Here is a 9,026-nt window from a genome sequence, read left to right on the forward strand (position 1 = left end):
TGTGCAATCCTCTAACAATCGTTTTTTTCAAGCAAAAGTTAGCAATATTTGCTCAATCTTTCCCCACAGGTCATGCTCCCTAAATTTCATGTTGCACTTCTTGGTGCCATCCAGACTTGCTTTTTTTGTGCTTCATCAGCAAGGGTGTCCATATCTGAACACAACTGAACCTGTATCAATGACCAGTAACCCAATCACGTTTTACATGCTGTGCCTCGCTGATACAAACCTTCCTTCCAGTGACATTTGCCAACATGAGCTCATGCTCCAGGTGAGACCTTTCTGGTAGTGCCACTTGCTCAGCCATTCCCTTTTTCGTCTCTGTACATCTGGTTCTAGGGTGGCACCAATTGCTGCACTGTGAATTTGTCTGGGCTGAAGCGCTTTACACTGATTTTTTAAAACCATTTTTAGACCATTTTTCAAAATTTTATGACCATTTGGAATTGTAATCCTTCAAAGGACTCCCTTGGCAGTGCTTGGCAATGCCCAAAAACCTGTTAATATATACATATTCTCTTCCCACATCCAGATGATACGGGATATAGTAAGGCCCAGGAGAGGTACCAAAATGACCCCTCTTCTTGACTGAGAACCATGAAGCCTGTTTGCTAAGCAATTATGTGCCTTTTGTGATTCTTGTCTTGCTCATCACTTCTCAATGTGCCAGTGAGACTGTCACATGGTGAAATGATGAAAGGATTTTGTGCTGTTGTTTCAGCTGTTGTCTGTCAGAGCAGAGAATTATGCCTATTATTACCTTGATTTCTTCTTCTTCTTCAGTAGAGATCAGGGACTATGTTGACCCTTCACTTCAACTCTTCTATTTTCTCTTCTATGCTGGCAAGTTAATTGCAAAATCAATGAACTGGGTACTTTTTAGGGTACTGAAACAGGGCTGGCTGATCCAAAACTCCCTTTTTACATGCAGGTGTTATTTTTCCTCCTTTACAGTGCTGTGCTTCCCCCGAGGCAGCCCTGGTAGCTGTCAACTCCCTGCCACGGTGCAGGAGTCACCTCTGCTCCTCACTCCTGCCTGCTGCTGCCACCTGTCTGGCACAGCCTGAAACCCCAAGGGGTACACACATGACTCAGGAGCCCCCAAATAGTAGCATACTTCTAGGGGATTCCTGTAGGGCAGAGAAGGGTGTCACCTCATTTCATATAGGGTTTGCCTCTGCACCTGCATTTAAAGGTGTATGCAAGCACTGTAGTGAGCTGAAAATGGAGCAGGTAGAGTCACACTGAATTATGCTGCAAATTGTCAGCCCTATTTCTATGTTCTTTTTTATTGCATACTTAAATGCAAACTTTGATATCATATCTGAGGAATAATCCAATAACTACACTCCACCTTTCTTGCCATTGCCTTTACACAACAGAAAAAAATAAGCTGTGAGATGAATTAGCACGATGTTTTTAAAAACTGTGTAAGAGCAGTGAGGAGTCACTGAGCCTCAAGCACATCAAATTTTCACAGATGGATTTGTTCCCACTGAGAAGATACATGGGAGACACTAGATTCATAGAACCATAGAGTCCTAGAACATCCTGAGTTGGAAGGGATTCACAAGGATCAGCAAAGTCCAACTCCTGGCCCTGCACAGGACAGGTCCGAAGCTCACACCATGTGTCTGAGAGAAGTATCCATGTCCTTCTTGAACTCTGACAGGGTTGATATTGTGATCATTTCCCTGGTGCCCAACCATCTCCTGGGGTGATACAAACTTGTTTGTGTCAGCCTTACTACCATGACAGGCTTTCTGCAGATTGGCCAGGCTCTTAGCTGGGAGTGATTTATACAGCCAGAGATGGTAATAGCCGCCCATGCTTGGCTGAGGAGAATTTCTTGTGGTGGACCTTCATGCTGGTCTGGAAAGCTGGTGAGAGCATGGAGACAGTTTGTGCCACACCAAAAAGGAAACAGCGAACAGCTGAGAAAGGGAAGTACCTCGAGCCTTTCCAGGAAATTCAAACCTCCAAGGGCAGCAAGGCAGCAGCCATTGGTTTGGGTGATAGGAGAAGAGCAGATGGGGGTTTAAACCATGTCTCAGTGAAATCCGCTGTTGTGTGCGATGGCAGCCAGCCTGCTTGGCAGGAGCAAAGGGCTCTGTCAGTTTGCCGCTGCCACAGCACAAAGGCTGCCTGTAACCTGACATGCTGACACAGGCTCCTTCTCCTCCCGTGAGCCAGTCCTCCCCTTCACCCCTCCCGTCTGCAGCGGGAGCTGCGGCTCCCAGCTCCTACCTGAGACTCCCAGTCCTGTCCCTAGGGTTCCGAGTTGTCTGACATCTGCTGAAAGAGCTGCCCACCGATGTTCATCTGTACCCCGGCTCTGTTAGAGCAGTTTTCTGCCTCACCACTCATGTTGTTGGCTGAGTCCTGTGAAACTAGGACTGCAATAACAGAGAATTGCAGTTAGGACGTGTCTCAACAAAAACTCTCTGTGCTGTGTATTGGGCAGCACACACCCTTAAAAATTGCTTAAAACACCATTATCAGGACAATTTTTCCACACAGGAGCGCTGGTTAAGCTCTCTGCTACACTCTGTCGTTCTGCCTAGTGTGTAAAAGACGGACAGAAGCGTTACTCAGCGGCCGCTTTGCGAAGAGGGCTCGGAGAGGCTGCGGCTGCACGGCGCCGGGATTGCCCGGCCTGGAGCATCCCCAGGGAGAATGAGCTGCCGTGGCAGAGCCACCTCACGGCCTGCACAAGGCTGCGGCCACCCCACTCTCTGCCACTCCTCTGCCCTTTGCCAAAGACCAGCTCACTTCAGTTAAATACCTGGCAAATCCTTGCTCTGAGGACTCCCGTGAAGTGCCTTTGTGGAGGCAGTGACCAGTCCAGGGGAGGCTTCAGCCCCTCCGCACATCTCCCTGTAGTAGTGCCTGGAGAGGGGCCGTGCTGCACCTGGGCATCGCTGGGGGGCAATCCCCCATCCTCTCCCTCTTCCTCGTGCTTCGAACTGGGGGCTGGGCAAACAGTCCTTTTAATCCCCCGAGCAGCCTTTTTCCCACATGACTAACTCTTCTGCATGCGTGACATCTGCCTTTTCTCAGATGAAAGCCCTCCCGCCAGTGCTGGCACTGGGATGCTGGCTCCCTGGCTCACAGCTGCGAGCTTCAGCCCGTGCAACAGGGCCTGTCCCCACGCTGGGACACATCCCCGTCCACACGAGGAGGCTTTCATGAGATCCTCGTGTCCAGTCTCTCAGGGGATACTGGAGCTGTGTGGCAGCGAGGAGGGTGGGCATCTCTGCTCCTCTGCAGGCAGGCACAGCCTGTCCAGCTCGACATCTGAGCCACCAAAGGCACGTTACCAGCACAAAGTCTCAGCTCGAACATCAGCAGTTTGGAGTTAGCTGGCTCTTCCTCTGCAAGAACAAGAAAGGGCAGATGAGTGGCTGGGTGGATTAATTCCCCATTGCCCAGCAGGAATGGAGGTAAAGGCAGCAAGTGCAAAGCGCAGAGACTCACCACCTGCTGCCCCACACTCAGGACCTCTGTCTCTGAGGGGAAGAAGTGAAGGGAGGCTGCTACCTGGAGAGCACCCATCTCCTGCAGCCGGTTCGACTGCCCAGCCGCAGGCCAGCGACCTCCCAGAGCATGGAGGGCTTTGTACCCCACTGCTCTGAGCCTGGGACCAATGCCTTAGACAACTAATCCATACCTCTCCATAACCTCCTGTCCCAAGAAAGGCTGATTCGCTCCCTGTTTTTCTTTTTCAGACCTAAAACATGCTGTCACCTCCACACAGCTCCTTTGCACTCCAAGGTTGCCACAGGCTGATGGCTGTTTCACACATCAAAGAGTGCTCAGCATTGCCACGGGGACAGTGCCCCATGTACAGGGGCCAGCTCCAGATCTGAGGACATTAGAAACAGTGTAAAGATGCTGTCAGTTTCCCAAAGCATCAGGAAATCCAAGTGTTGCGTTGAAGTTTAGATGAAAGCTTAGAAGCTGAATGATTTTCAGGCAGATGAGTGTACAAACTGGCAGGTTAAATTAGGATATCATGAAGTACTACTTTGAAGGCTACAGTCAAAATCAAAACCATATGTTACGAAGGCAGAGGAGAGGCAACCACTCAGGGGCACAGTATTCTGCATCCCTTACACCTTGCCCTTTACAAAAAGCCACCTTGCCGCAACAAGGAAGGGAAAGGAATTGATCCTCTGAAACATGGCTTTGCATCCGGGCAACATGTGGTTCTCACTTCAGTTTTACTGAGTGGTCCCAGTTCATTTTACAGTGACCATGTGTTCGCACATCAGCACCTGCAAAGCTGTTTAGATACAATATCATAAAGAATGTTAGTCCAAAGTCTAAAATTCCTGTTGGTCCAGAACTGATAAAAGCCACACACTGTAATTTGTAGCAATTAGAATTCAAATTATAGGAGAGAAGCAAAGGTGATAGAGAAATAATGCAAGAACACTCTTGCAGTTTCTCCAAAATTAAATGCTTTCCATTTAGCCATTGCTGTAGCTAACAAGATGCTTTGACAGCTTCAAATCGCCACCTCCATGGGAAAAGGAAACATGGTAGGAAGGAAGAGGACAGGCTAACACAATCAAACTTTACTTTTTGATCTTTGGTCAAATTCAGTTTCTACTGAACCTGCTTACTTTACTCATAACAAAGCTGAATCTGGGATATAAGGGCAAAATTCCTCTGGACTGATGCAAAATACCAGTTAAAACACAAGTCTATTATGTGGAATGCATCCACAGTGCTTAATGTAGTCACAAAACTGAACATACTGACACAATGTGCTGGCAAGAGTGTACCACTCATCACTGTTGATGTACTTTAGCTTTATGTGATTTGAAAACTAGCAAGTTCAGTCCATCAAATTAGGTGTACCTAACTGTGCAAATTTTTCATTAGCAATTGCCTGTTTGCATAGGAAGCTGTGGTGTCACTCCGTTGCACACATCCCTTCTTGCATGCCACATTAAAAGGAAGCAAAAACCATGAGAGGCCAAAAGAAGCTGCTCATAGAAAGCCAAGCACAGATTGCTCATTGCTAATGGATTGTGGACAGTTGGTCAATGCATTTTCTATAAAAACTTGGCATATTTAAAGCAGCTCATTTCATGAGTCACAGGTTACTGCACTGATGAACTGACCAAATTTCTGGGATCATCTGAGCCATGTTTTAAGAGGGTCTAGAATCACAGAGTCCTGCTATTCACTGAGTTATTTCACGTCTTTCTTGCACTTCTGCCATGAGCATGAAAGTAATTTCTTTTGTTTTCCCAGATGTGGGAGTTTACACATGAAAAACTCTTTTTGATGTGATAACTCTCCTTGCTTGGTCAAAACTGGCACCCAGTCCTTGAAAGAAATTATCAAACCAAAAGCTCTTGTGCTAATACTGTGATTTGTATTAATTTGGGAATTATTTTGTTCTCACAGTGATGAAGGAACAGGATTTGAATCCTGCCCTGAGGCTTCTTGAGCCCGCTTCACGCATCTCTTTTGTGAACAACAGCAGAAACAAGGGACTGACTTCCCTCAAAATGTAGAATAAAGGTGCCCCTTTATGAAGGCTCAGCCAGGAAAGGGTTCTCCATGAAGATCAGTAAGACAGAAGCAAATGTTGTACCTGGACAGACAAACAGGAGCATATAGTGTGCATGAGGCCCATGAGTTCAGCCTTGAAGGCTCTTCAGCACTGGCAGAGCCCCAGGGGAATACTGATTCTAGTTGTGAGTACCAGGCTTCAAGGTGGGCTGACAGAGATGTTTAGGGCTGAGTACCACAGACAGACTCTTTATATTGACGTTCTGTAGCACTCCAAATGTGTAGCTAATGACTGACAGTGTAAACAACTTACTCATGCATGATTTGTGCTCATTCTAGTGTAGACATCAATGCTCTCTCTCAAGTAAGCTGAACAGAACTGTAAATGTCCTTTCTGAAATGTCGACTTGCTGGGGATGTGGAGCTAGTGATAAACATTGCAGATTTTCTTCAAACAGAACTTCTCTGGGTATATTGATTCATTTAATTTAATTTTCCTTTCTCCTCTCTTTTCTCAAACACTGCTCTTGAAAATGAAACAGTTCAGTCTTGGGCACACCATGTACCTTTTTTCAAAATTCATTGGCACTGTAAAAATGTAACTAAAAGCAGAACCAACTCATTATTTTAGGAAGCAGTTCACCTTATATTCTATATTGCTTGCTACTCACTTTCTTTTTTCTTATCAGCTGTTGGATGCAGGTGTTTTAGAGAAAAAAAAATGTGGAAGTTACATAAAACATCTGGGCCAGATCCTCAAGGGATATAAATTGTTGTTGTACCATTTGCAGGCTCTGGAGGACAGGCTGTACCAAATCAAAGTGTTCTTTGTTTTCTAATATGATCCTACTGCACAGACTAGAAAAGAGATTTATTTCTTCTGTAGCACTGTGCCCTTGATTAACCTCATTTGTGATATCTATTTCAGTGAAAGAGCTAATACCTACACCGGCTTCAAAGTGTTGCTAAGTGTGGTATATGGCTGCTCATGTATCATTTGCTTCTCTCAAGCCATTTTCTGTCATAAGAGAGGCAAGTTAGATGTATGCTCTGGGTGAATCCCATATCATCACCAGCAGAATACTAAGCCAAACTGCTGTAAAGTAATTATGCTAAAAGGTGAGCTGTAAGACACTGATTAAATACTTACCACCACAGTTAGCCCACACGGCATAATGTTTTGTTCAGAGGCTTTCAACCTATTTTTAAACTGGTGGCCAGTGCCATGGGCTGAAACAAACCTTCACTCAGGCCTTAAGAGGTATGCTCAGATAAGCTTGGCCCTGTTTCATCTCAAGTGAATTTTATTTCAGTATCATATAGTAAAATACAGGATAACAGCAATTCTTAATTTGTAGCTTGAGGTTACTCTTGCACCACTAAGCTGTTCTCACCAAAATCTCTCACAGGTTTCTTGCAGAGGTGCTGCAGTCACAGCAATCCATTGTGGTCACACTGAGGTGTAGCTATCTTTCATACCAAGAATGGGAAAAGTGCGAAGGTTTAGAAATGATGGGATCTGAATTACCCAATAAAACTTTTCCTTCATGAGAGACCTTGGTGCAACCACTGACGCAGTAATAATAACACTGTACTCTATATTCCCCCTCCAGCACTGGCAAGCTTCATCTTTGACATTCCTGTGGGAAATACACCCACATGTTGTGGATGGGAATTTTGATATTATATATTATATTTGATATATTATCACTAATAACCAACTTTATTAATCCTTTTCATAATGGAGCAGCACACACTGGGACACAGAGAAGATGCAGTCCTTGTGCAGAGGAACCCACCAGCAGGACATCAAAGACAACTCTGACAAATGAGACCACGTGATGCAAATGATCAGTGGGTTCCATAGCTTTGTTTTGCATTTAGCCTTACTCTCCCCTGCCTCCCCTGGCCTCGGGCTTCCCCTGCTCAGCTTTCCCCATTCACCCTGCTGCTTTCCCTTCTCCTTCCCATTCCTCCCTGTCTGCTGACACTGGTCCTAAGAGCCAATAGAGACAAGTCAAAGGTGCTCAATACAGCCAAAAGGCTGAAGGAATTCTACCCTGAGAAACAAGAAACCTTTGTACCTTCAGGACACTGGATGGTCCTTTACAAGCAGCTTTTACTCTGTTTAACCCTGTTCCTGTTGGTGAGGAGTCTGATGAAATAATTCTATTAAGCAAAGAGGTTTTCTAATACTGCCTCTAAACATGACACTGGAAAGAGGATGGCTAATGGTCAAATCCTGCCTCTAGTGATGTGGGCAGATGGTTGGTGACTGCAGATACTGGATTTTGCTTCAACACATTTCCATTCTTTTTTTACAATTACCCACACACAAAACTCCCCTTTTCTGTGGATCCGTACTCCTGAATTTTATCACTTATCCAGGTCAGGTGCACCAAATCCAGCAGCTGGTGTTTCACACCTTGAATCCTTTCAAAAATTATCCACCTGTCACATGAAGGCTCTTTTGACCCCAGACTGGCTATGCTGGAAATCTACTCTAGATTTATTATTAAAAAATGTAAGGAAGATTTTTCCAGAGAGTTGTGAAAGAATATTTACAAGGGCATGTAGGGGCAGGACAAGGAGAAATGGCTTCAAACTGAAAGAGGGCAGGTTATATTAGATACTAGGAAAAAATCCTTTACCATGAGGGTGGTGAGGCACTGGAACAGAGTGCCCAGACGAGCTGCTGAGGCCCCACCCCTGAAAGTGTTCGAGGCTGGACTGGATGGGGCTCTGAGTAACCTGGTCTACTGGAAGGTGCCCCTGCCCATGGCAGGGGGATTGGAACTAGATGATCCTTAAGGTTCCTTCCAACCCAGGCTGTCCTGTAATTCTGTGATTTAATGAGAGCTGGGCACTAAACACTGACTACACCTGTAGAAAATCTGCCCTTTGTTGACTTTGAATTTCAACAAATTTCAGAGTTTTGCAAATTTTAATTTCCAGCTCACATGACCTGTAACTTTAACAGTTAAGTGAAAAACACTTCTAAGTACCAGATCTTTGGTAGCCCCAGAGCTATAGATGATCCAGCTATTTTGACCTGGTCTTACAGAGACTGTGAAAGCTTCTTTGTTTCTCAATAAATGAAAACTTCCATGCACTGATCACTGTTCCATCCAAAGGCATACAACATAGCAGCAAACAGAAGTAATTTTACAGAGAAACTTTTGCATATGACTTGAGAGAAAACCCATCAAGAACCGACAATGATAGATGATCTCCCCTGTGACATTCAGGAATAATGCAGTTTCACATTTACGTCAGGGAAAAACAAGCAATGGACATATTTAAATAACCATTAAAAATGAGATGCCTGACACAAGGCAGGTTCCAACCCTGTTCTGCCGCACATCTTCTGGAAATCTTTTCTGGATATTATCTGAGGCCTTCTCATTTGTGTTGCTCACGAAAAATTGTAATGGAGGTTCAAGTGTATGTGTTATCAGCAAAAGGTTCTCTCAAGGGAAATTACGTGAAAGGACATT

The sequence above is a fragment of the Coloeus monedula genome (assembly GCF_965178545.1).
Source record: "Coloeus monedula genome assembly, chromosome: 3".
NCBI lineage: Eukaryota > Metazoa > Chordata > Aves > Passeriformes > Corvidae > Coloeus > Coloeus monedula.